The 11,029-nt window shown below is 36.5% G+C and overlaps 1 long non-coding RNA gene across 1 annotated transcript; it reads left to right on the top strand.

The window, feature by feature from the left end:
- Window positions 1-6,924: 6,924 nt before the first annotated feature.
- LOC129925812 (uncharacterized) lies at window positions 6,925-9,164 on the top strand. Its single transcript, XR_008777496.1, has 2 exons — window positions 6,925-6,998; window positions 8,685-9,164. It is a non-coding gene; the product is annotated as an uncharacterized LOC129925812 (long non-coding RNA).
- Window positions 9,165-11,029: the final 1,865 nt, after the last annotated feature.

Here is an 11,029-nt window from a genome sequence, read left to right as displayed (position 1 = left end):
TTGAAGTCTAATGGTCTCCAGTGCTAGAATTTGAAGGTCATTAGATGAACGACTTAGATTAGTGGCATTAGGGTCAATTAGTTTCAAGCGTATGTCTGGAGGCGTTGGGCGACACCATGGGGGAAGGTGATGAAAAAGTTTAAAAGATTTGTAAGCCAGTGCTATGACATGTGAAATGCAGCATGCTTTGAAGACACGAAGGCTTAACGTATGACATTGAAACAATAGTTTAAAAATAAGCAAACTTTGGCAGGTGACATGCATGCTATAATTTCTATTCTAACTAGATTTAGTGCTCATTAAAACAAAGTGTCATACAATAGATCAGGGATCCCTTGGGATGACAAAGCTGTGCAATGTTTCAGGTGTTTTGATTCCTATTGACAGCTCTCTTTTATTTATTTCTCTATCTCTCCATCTTAGCCTTTCGTTCTTAAACCTGACAGTCTTGTCTTATTTGGCAGACTCAATGGACAAAAGTGGAAAAGTCTGAAAACCTAATAGTGTGATTATTTTTAATTTTACGTGCGTCAGTGACTCTTATGCACCAATGATTCTTGTGAGCCCACTTAGAGGCTCAACGGGGCACTTTAATGAGGGCGAGAAGCCCCCAATCCACGGGAGCATGTGTCTCAAACTAATGGAGGGTGATAAAAATATTGAAGAAGGTGCAAATTGACAGATACACCTGTAACTTCAGAAAAAAGATTATAATTTCACATTTACAGCTCACAGCTTGGGTCATAGAACCTTATTGACAATCCTATGGCTCACAGCTTTTGTCATAGTACATGACAGACACTTGTAGGGATCACTCTTGTGGACACAGTCCCAGCAGACGGTTTAAAAGGTCAGCGCAACAGAAGGTCAGATATTAAGATCAGACATATTGTGGCCTTTATGTGTCCATAGAATCATAAACTAGTTATATTCTCCAGATAACCTAATCTGATATAAAGTTGGAGTCTAGACACTGCTGATGAATATAAATTTTAAATATATGTCAGGTTGGTCTGTAGTTATCTCACCGACCCTTATATCTACATCTCTCTTTTTTTTATCTCATACATTTCTATAAAAAGCCCATACGTTAGTGCGTATGTTGTACAATATCGTAAACGCGAACTTAATTTAAGTCTGGACTTTGGACAGGTTCAATTTTTTTTCAAATCAATGACGAGCTGTCATTTGAAACAGTTTGTTATTTATGTGCTGGGTGTTTGTGTTTTCTTGAAAATTATACAATCTCTCTTCTTACTTTGGGAAGCTAAGTCCCCGTCAAATGCCAAACCATCCCACTTTGTCTTTGGTCGAGTCCAAATATAGTCCCGACATCCTTCCAATAAAACAAAGGGGAAACTATACAAGAAATTAAAGCGCTGCTTTATCTCTAGAAAAAGAAACTCTTGTTTCCTCCCCCCCCCCCTTTTTTGTTTTTCACACGCCTATTACGTCTTCGTTATGGCCTCTAGCTCCGCTATGGATGATTGATCAAGTAGTTCTAAATAGAATTTGCATTTTAAGAGGAATTTATGGAAGCAAGTGTTTTGACCGATTCCCCCGCGTGAGTCAGGAAGCTCTCTATTATGTCATTCTTTTTTCTTAAATAGAGTAAAACTTTTGCAATCGCTTAAAATGTTTTCCACAATTTTGACTACAGGACTCAACACATATTCCTGTCTACCAACTCGCAGTCCTTAACTCAAGCAGAACGAAAAATTACTTGTTTCCTTGAAATGTCCTTCCGACTTGAAGACCGACGAACTCATATTCTTTTACAGATTCGTTCGCGGTCTTTTCACAGTCGATTTTAATTCTTTCTAGTTCTATTCTTTATTCAGATCGTAACCCACCAAGAAAGGATTCCACTAATGTGTAGGTCCGTTATATTATTTGACTTTATTTCTCCCTAATGGCTCCTTTTTATACAAACTATTATAATATATAAATATTTTTAAAATTATCTAATCTTCTTTCTTTAATAGAAGGCAATTGTAGCGGATGATAACGCATGAACGCCTTTAAAAAGATTACTTAACAACGATTATGTCACTGCAAAGACCAAATGACGCGAGTTGACCAGGGTAAAAAAGTCAAGTCGACCTTGGCACAATCCGCTGTTAAATCTATTTAATCATATCTTCTGTGTTATTGGCAGACGAAAGGAGTTGCTTAAAGCACGAGCTCCATGTCGCGTAGAGTTGGGTTGTTTTTTTTTTGTTCTCCCAAAAGTTTTAATGATTTCTTTGATTCGGGCATGATCTGAACGATCAGTGTGGATGTAGGTCGGCCAGACCGAATTTTAACAGGGTCAAAGTGGCAGATGACGTTGTTAAACTGTCATGTCACGATCAAACACTTCAGTCTGGTTCATGTGTGCTAGTCACAATGAGTCAATGATAAACTACTTTGATTCAGTTTCACACCGGTACCGGTGATATGGCCTTGGAGTCCATTTTGTCGGTCAATGTTTAATGTTGGACTTATTTAAGTTCAAATAAAGCATGTAATAACTATTATTCTGTAGGCCCTATATAATTTCTATTTTCGTATCAAGTGACCATAAATAATAATTATAATAATAATTACAATTACAATAATAATAATTATAATAATAAGGCGTGTCTTAGAGTTAGAGTCAGAAGATTAAGAAAGAACGCAGTCCTAGCTGTGACCTACATATTTTGCCACATCCAATGCAGACGTAAGCATTGTCTGCTGATGGTCGGTTTATGTTCTCTTTTCGCAGCCTACGCTTGTCCTCGGCGGTAGATTTCATTTTGATCAGAATGTGTATCCTGCGGTCTTTGTAAGAAGTCTCCAGCTGTCTCTTTCAGAGGCCACATGATGATCTCTAGCTGTCTCTATCAGAGGCCGCATTATGATATCTAGCTGTCTCTTTCAGAGGCCGCATTATAATATCTAGCTGTCTCTTTCAGAGGCCGCATTATGATATCTAGCTGTCTCTTTCAGAGGCCACATGATGATCTCTAGCTGTCTCTTTCAGAGGCCGCATGATGATATCTAGCTGTCTCTGTCAGAGGCCGCATGATGATCTCTAGCTGTCTCGTTTGGAAGCCACATGATCTCTAGCTGTCTCTTTCAGAGGCCGCATGATGATCTCTAGCTGTCTCTTTCTGAGGCCGCATGATGATCTCTAACTGTCTCTTTCTGAGGCCACAAGATGATCTCTAGCTGTCTCTTTCAGAGGCCATAAGATGATCTCTAGCTGTCTCTTTCTGAGGCCGCATGATGATCTCTAGCTGTCTCTTTCTGAGGCCACAAGATGATCTGTAGCTGTCTCTTTCAGAGGCCGCATGATGATCTCTAGCTGTCTCGTTTGGAGGCCACATCATGATCTCTAGCTGTATAAATGTTGCCCTTCCTGTGCTGTGTATTTTAAAATAATTTAATGACACAAAAAGCTGTGTCATAAGCACACCATACTGAATCTGAAGACCATAGTGATCTACGTAACTACTGAATACAGAAGACAAAGTTGCATATATTATACAATGATACCAAAAGTACCAAAAATATTTTTGTCATCTTTTCTGGTGGCGAACTTTGACAAAATATTTTTGAAATTTCAAGTCCTCCTTTCTGACTCGGCCACATATTTGTCAGAATTCGGTCACATCTGGATTGCATTGACCTAGAATGCTAGAAACTCGAATGTTACCTACATTGCAAACAATGGTTCATTATGGATACATTTGACCACTATAGAAAAACGTCTTGGGATGTTCGGGATTTCCCGGTGGTTGAGTCGAGCACCGACTTCCTTTTGGAGTCAATAAAACCAGTTCACGCTGACTTTAATTAGAGCAGCGTAGATCTAGGGCATTCCAATACGTAAAAACTGGTTCACAATAACACAATCAACCTGGAATTATGTTGTTATTTTTATTTCTATTCAGCAGAACAATACAACAGCAACATTTTATTGACTTTAATCGTTGAATGTGCTTATTTTTATTTAAAATCTACTCATATTAACAACTATGTGAGGAACAATGTCTCGTATTAAAAATTACATAGATCTGCCAGAATTTTCCGGAATGCCAACTTGGTATGAATCTAGATCTAGATGGCAGATGCGCGGCAGCTTACTTTGTAGTCAACGCATGTTGTTTTTTTCTTTGTCAATGTACAATGTTATCTACCTTTTCTTAGATTAAAGTATATATTATATGTGCACATTGCTTAGGGTGTAAAAGGGATACCAAGACCCTGGAATGCTAAACCTTATTCTACCGGCGGGCCATTTTTATTTCCAACACTCGTGTCACGGGCCACACCAATAACAAGAAAGTATGAATCAAAGTACTTAAAATAAAAACAATAACAATACTTATATTAAGCATAGTTGTACCAATTAGTTTGGTCAGTCATGTAATTAAATCTGTAATAGATCTGGACTAATAATAAGAAAATCATTTATAAAAATTAAAAAAAAGGGGGGAATGACCTGAATTCCAACTCATGATTCAAGCCTTCTAAATGTTCTCAAGGCAAACACGGTAACCACTCTGCTAGTAGAGAGCTTAAGATTGTATAGTTATTTATTGTTTCTATAGTCTCGTCCTATTTTTCATGTTGTGTTCACTAAGACTCAGAGGACGACCTATAAAGGGGACAAATTAAACTTATACCATCACTTCAGTCAATTACAATTTCTTGCCCTTGTTCGGGATAACAAACAAAATAATTTATTACCAATAGTTAAGTAACAAAATTTTTAATCTTTAAAAACTGATTTTTGTGTTGTCACGTAAAGGAAATAATTGTACAAAATTTCAGCTTGATTAGGAGATTGGGTGTGGCAGAAATAACGTGTACAAACTTTTTACCAGACAGATAGCCCGATTTTTCGGCTGGGCGAATCGCACCACGCCGCGGGCTAGAGATTGTATGCGGCTGTATTTTGAATAATACAGATTTAATACATCTAAATCCTTAAACGTATAATAAAAAGTTGACGCTAAGACAAGCCTAATACTAAACGACCTGAAGGGCAGAATTTGAACTTTTTAAAACAAAATCAAGACAACTTTTTTTTTGTACTTGTGAATGATTGATCTCACTTTATTATGTATATAATTCGGTGAAGTCTGCTGTTAAAAAAAATAATTACAAAATTGATTTTAAGAAACTAGATACACTTGTCTCCCTTGCTTTGTCCTTACAAAGATCGGGCCTGCATAGCAACCACACAATCCTGACTTGCGTTGGGCAGGCTGCGTCTTCATATCGCACAACTTCCGCGTTCCTAAAAGACTTCTTCACATCCAGCTAACGAATGGTAAGAAAGCTCATGGGTGATCAAATAAAACGCTTCCGTGAGAACCTTCCTCATTGAACCTGCCACCTGGGAGACGGACACAAATGATAGAGCATCGTGGGGCCGCGCACTTGAGACCTGTCGTTAAAATCGCCGAAGACAAGAAAACAGCTTTTTACTAAAGTAAAGCGCCAGAACCAAAGCAACCCTGGCCAGTGCAGTCCCTTATGTTGGTGTATTTAATTCACCATTTTCTCTCAATAAAAATGTAGTCCCTATTGCTGCCTTTATAGATGTCATATCCAGCTGGAGTAACTTGCATAGTGTGCAGCCCAACACTATGGGTCCATGAAGGCTTCACAAATCGGGCGGGGATTGAACCCAGAATATTCGAGACGACATTCCACAATGCATATCAAACAATCGGATTTCACTGGTAAGCTTGACCTTTGGTCTCTCCTTGAGCCCAAGTGTTTTGGAATACGAGTCATCGGAAATCGAAACGAATTTGCATTTTTTGGTACCTTCCCAAACAGAACAGCTGTTCAGACAGGCCGGTTGGGGGGGGGGGGGAGATTCCAGTGGCGTAGCTAGCCATGTGCGAGTGGTGCGGGCCGCACCCTAGCTATGCCACTGGAAGCTTCCATGAGTTTCAAGAAGACTTAATGACAACGTTGTGTTGGACAAGAAGAAGAAATGAAATTAACCCTACGCGAATGGCTTCTGACTGACAGAGATAATCAGAAATCTAGGTTGCAAACATTGGCTTATCTTCATAGACATTGCAGAAGAGAATTACGCCCCTCGCTGTGCATCCCATTAGAGACTTAGACTCTGCCCCATCAATAGTCCTTCTCCCATCTCTATGAAACCTTTTGGCTTTCCTGTCTGATTCAGGCAACCAGTTCCATGCTCTAATGGCACTAGGGAAGAATTTGCTCTAGCATATGAAGAAAATATGTGCGTTTATTTTTTTTTAATTAGGATTTGTTTTTTTAATTGCAATTTATGGATAATGATTTATGTACTTTTGCTGAGTCGTTGTAGGGAAGCTGCTCATATTTCTTGCAAAAGTTTAAATGACCTTGACCAACATGATTTCCGTCAGAATCATATAACCCTTACACATCCAACCAATTTTTTCCCAATATATTCTAGTTCATCATTAGTTGACACACACTAAAAGTTGACCGTTTCTATAAAATCTACTTGACATTTTGAGAGTTGAAAAACAAAACAATTAATCTACTTTACTAATAAGAAAAGAAAACCTGCATGTCAGCGATTTCAAAGAACTTTTTTTAAAGAAATAAAAATAGCTTTTCCCCTCCCCCTTTCACACCTACTTTTGACGCCCCTCCCCCCCCCCTTCCACCAACCACCCCCTAAGGTGAATTCGGTCAAGGCGCGAACAGATATCACAGTGTCAGCTCTGCAGATATCTTTTTTTTGTTTTTTAAATAGGTCCTAAGATTATAGTTTGTGTGTGTTTGCTTTGGTTAGCTAGTTCTGTTACCTTGAAGACCCACGCCGTGTCTGCGTGAACACCTGCCCTAATTAAAAGATAGCCTGAACCAGATACTAGGGAATATGCACTCTTAATAAGCAACAGAGATAATAAAAATATATATTTGTCAAACTTTTGTTCAACTGCGCTTGTGTTGAACTCAACCAACAGTGTTACATATAGGGTAGTCTACTTGCTTAGTTGAAGGTAAAGTGTTTTTTTTGTACAGGTTTAAACAATAGTCACCAAGCGACAGAATACTAAAACATCATTTTATGATCGATTGATGTTTCCAAAGGCCACGCAGCTCTAATAGTGATGCCATAGAGTGAGACAGGATAAGGAAGTCAGTCCCATTTTACGGTTACCGCGATACCATCGTAAACTTTCGACCACAGAGTACAAAGAAGGGTGATCTCATGGTCTTAACAGTAGTAGGATTTCTATGACAAAGTTTATATTAAATCCACTCTGTCTGGTACACATTCTGAACACGTTCTTTTTGGATGAAGTGGAAACTTTTGCACAATTATTTATTTTTCCAAATAAAACATGAATTAATTAAAAAAAAACCAACATATTAGTTATTACTAGTGGTAATTTATTTTGTTTACTGTCAATAAAGGAAACACATCTTACAGTATTAATATATACGACTGTAAATGTGGAGTTCTTCCTTAGCTTTAAAATTAAAAAACGTATTTTTTTTTTATATTTTGCTTGTTTTTTTTTTTTTATGGGTTGAAAAAAAAAAACCACCAGCTTTTTAAAAGATTTTCTTATATAATTAACTTTATTTCATAATGAAGTAAACCACAATGGTCTGCCCTTTGTTCACAAACTGGGTTTTAAGATTTGGACTCTTTCCAAATAAACACCAATAACAGTAAATTCAGGTGTATTTGGTGTATCTCAAGGAACAATCTTGGGCAGGCTACTCTATTGAGTTACATACATGACCTATCAAATTGCATTAGCTTAGGAACTAAACTTAAATTATCTGCAGAGGATTGCATGATATGTCTCATCTATTTGGGACCCATATCTCAAGAAAACATAAAGAAACTAGAACAGACGCAAAATAGAGCCACGACGAGTATAGCAAACGAATATTCAGAGTCACATTTGATTAGAGTAACACCACAAGTAAATTCATTTAATTTAAAGACCCTTCTGGACAGAAGACTTAACCATAATTTACAAATACAAAACCTAATAAAATAGTCAAGGAGACACAATGATAAAGGCACATATCTTATTTCATATGCTAGGACAAATACACATAAATGCTCCTTCTTCCTTAATGTTATTAGAGCAGGAAAAGGGAAGTGGGTTGCCTGAATCAGCCTGGAAAACAAATGACTTGTCAGAGTTTAAGTCAATGATTAACATGTATGGTCGACACACCTAAAACATAATTATTTTCTCTTTTGAAGTAACGTCTGTAATTTATAAGATAAGATGATCTCATCTGGGGTAATGGCCAACTAATATCATCTAGTGTAAATGAAGTTCCCCTTTCAGACCTTGTGGTCTAAAGGGCAGATGATGTAATGGTCATCTGTTTCTGTGGCCTACGGTTAACAAGGGTGTCATGTGGCCAGCACAACGACCAACCGCCTTTTCCCCAACTAATGTCAGGTACCCATTAGAACAGGGTGGTCTGAAAATCCCGAAATTAAAAATCCCAGTCTTCACCAGGATTCGAACCTCGGTTCGGGAGTCAAGTGCTTTACCACTCAGCCACCGCGCCTCCTGTGTAATGGCCATATAATCTCTTGGGGTAATGTTAGATGTTTAAGATGTGTACAGTGTATAGGAAGAAGAGAATACTGAACTCAAACACAAAGTCTTTGATCCAAATTTATTGACTTTTTGGTTGTTCTCCTTTAGATAGCAGTGGAAGATGGTTTCTTTATAAAAACAAGCAAATGGTAAATAGTAGCCAATGGTCAGTACAATCTAGTCATCAAGTCAGCATGATGGAATAATGGAATAGGCAAGATGGAACATCAAAACGTATTGTTTTTATTCACTGTCACATACCACCTTAAAGTCAAAACTCAAAGACACTGTGCAACTAGCATGGCATTCAAAGCATCCCCACCGCCAAAATAAATAAGAACATCCATAACTATTTATTAGACCTTCTGGTGCTGAAGATGTAGACAAGGGCAAAACTCTTTAATATCCTCAGCCCCTTCCCTTCTTTTTCTGTGCACTTTTTAAAAAGCTTAGCTCAACTAACTCCATCTGTCTCGCAGGATTCTTGTACACGTTCTCCCACTTCCAATTCTCAGATCATGTTGAAACTTTGCACAATTATTCATTGTCGATGACAACACATGAATCAATAAAAAAAATAAACAATTAGTTAATTAGTTAGTTGTAATTAATTAATTTTGTTTTCTATAGAAAAAAGGAAAATAAATCTCTAGTATTGAGAGAAATGAGCAGTTCTTTCTCTTGTATAAGTTTTTAAATATTTTTGTCCTTTTAATTTTGCTATTTAATATTTACTTAACAAACTGTAGCTCAAATTATCACACAGTTTCAATACACTTGAACTGAATTATAATAGTTAAAGGATCATGGCTTAAATTTTCAGAGGATCTTAATCAAAGCAAATTATCGTTCATCTTATTTAATTTTATTCATAATTTTACAGAGCTAAGTAAAAATTTAAAGCACATTTCATGAACATAAATTTAAAAAATGAAAAAAAATTCCCCCCCCCCCCCCCCAAAAAAGTACAAATAAAAAAAAGTTTATCCTACTTGTTCCATGTATGAAGTAAAAGATGGTAAATATTATATGATAATAATATATTATATAATAAAGAAAAATAATACATTTTAGATTATTTAAGGATATAAATATTAATTTTTTACTTGTTAGGTTTTTTTTTTTGCAAGGAGTTAAATGGTAAAAAATTTGGCAGCTGAACTGATAATCAATATGACACAAGAATTTGTTTTAAAATTCAGATACAGGTCATCCCAGAGTCATATTAATTCAATAGGCACCTGTCACTTTTTTTTGTGGGAGATGAACAGAATGTCCACTCTGCTTGAGAGATGGATAAAACCATGTTAAAGGGAAACTCAGATAGTTTTGACAATTACTTTGTGTTTTGATTTACAGATAATGAAAATATTATTCTTTTTTTTTATATTTGCAATAATAACTTAGTAATTGATGTTTTTCTGACGTAATTTTCCTGCGCATCCAAAACAGTCAGACATTCACCGGGTTTCTATGTGACGTCACACTAGCCTACTAATTTAATATATTGACTTATTGTATAACGTTAGACCATACAGCAAAGTTAACATTCTCGTAAAAGAAATATATTTTCGTCTATGCAGTTAGAGCTAGGATCTTGTAAGCAAAGAAAAAATGCATATTAAAAGTAGATTTACATGCTTGACTAACCACGGCAGTCTGTATTTTCTCGCCAGACCACTCAACAAACACTATCACTTGGTTGTCTTATCATGACCGACTACACGTCTCGACTAGCCTTACACTGACCAGTTTGTTCGAATCAGTCAGACACACGACCTATTTACTTCTTGAGAAAAGGAGAGGCTTAGATGAAAATGTTACTTATTTTCTCGAATTGGTTATCCTAATGCTTTTAGATCTACCTATACATGTATTTATAACTGTACCATAGCTCTGGAATAGGCCGTCACTAAGCCCAAGAGCCTGTAAGAATGAAGAGATACGATTGGTTAAATCTAGTTTCCTTTTCAGTATTGTTGATGGAAGTGACGTATGCCTAACCTAAAAACAAAATCTCAAAGCACCCCGTCTTTTTGGAGATGTCAAGAATTTACTGTCTAATTTATTAAAAAATGGTAAAATGTTTACTATTACAACTTTTTACGCAGAATTCAAATATGTCAATAACTCAAATTTGAAAAACCATTGGAGTTTCCCTTTAACTCTTATTTAAAAGATGAACAAAACTAAATTCTGCTTGAGAGATCATATAACCCTGTCCACCTTCTGGTCTACTAATACAAACTACAAACTGTGATACAAAAATATTCCAAAGATAAATAAGTCCTCTGTACAATAGCAACTAATGAACATGTTGTAGTCTGGAAAAGTATTATATATGGGATACACTGACTCATGTACAGAAATACTGTCAACAAATAATAATCTTTATTATCCTGGTGGAAATGTGTCACCAATCACCATTGGTAATAAAAACATGAACAAACCAA

This window comes from Biomphalaria glabrata, chromosome 4 (genome assembly GCF_947242115.1).
Source record: "Biomphalaria glabrata chromosome 4, xgBioGlab47.1, whole genome shotgun sequence".
NCBI classification, from domain to species: domain Eukaryota; kingdom Metazoa; phylum Mollusca; class Gastropoda; family Planorbidae; genus Biomphalaria; species Biomphalaria glabrata.
The sequence above is the reverse complement of the archived record's forward strand: the minus strand, read 5'-3'. Positions and strand labels throughout refer to the sequence as shown.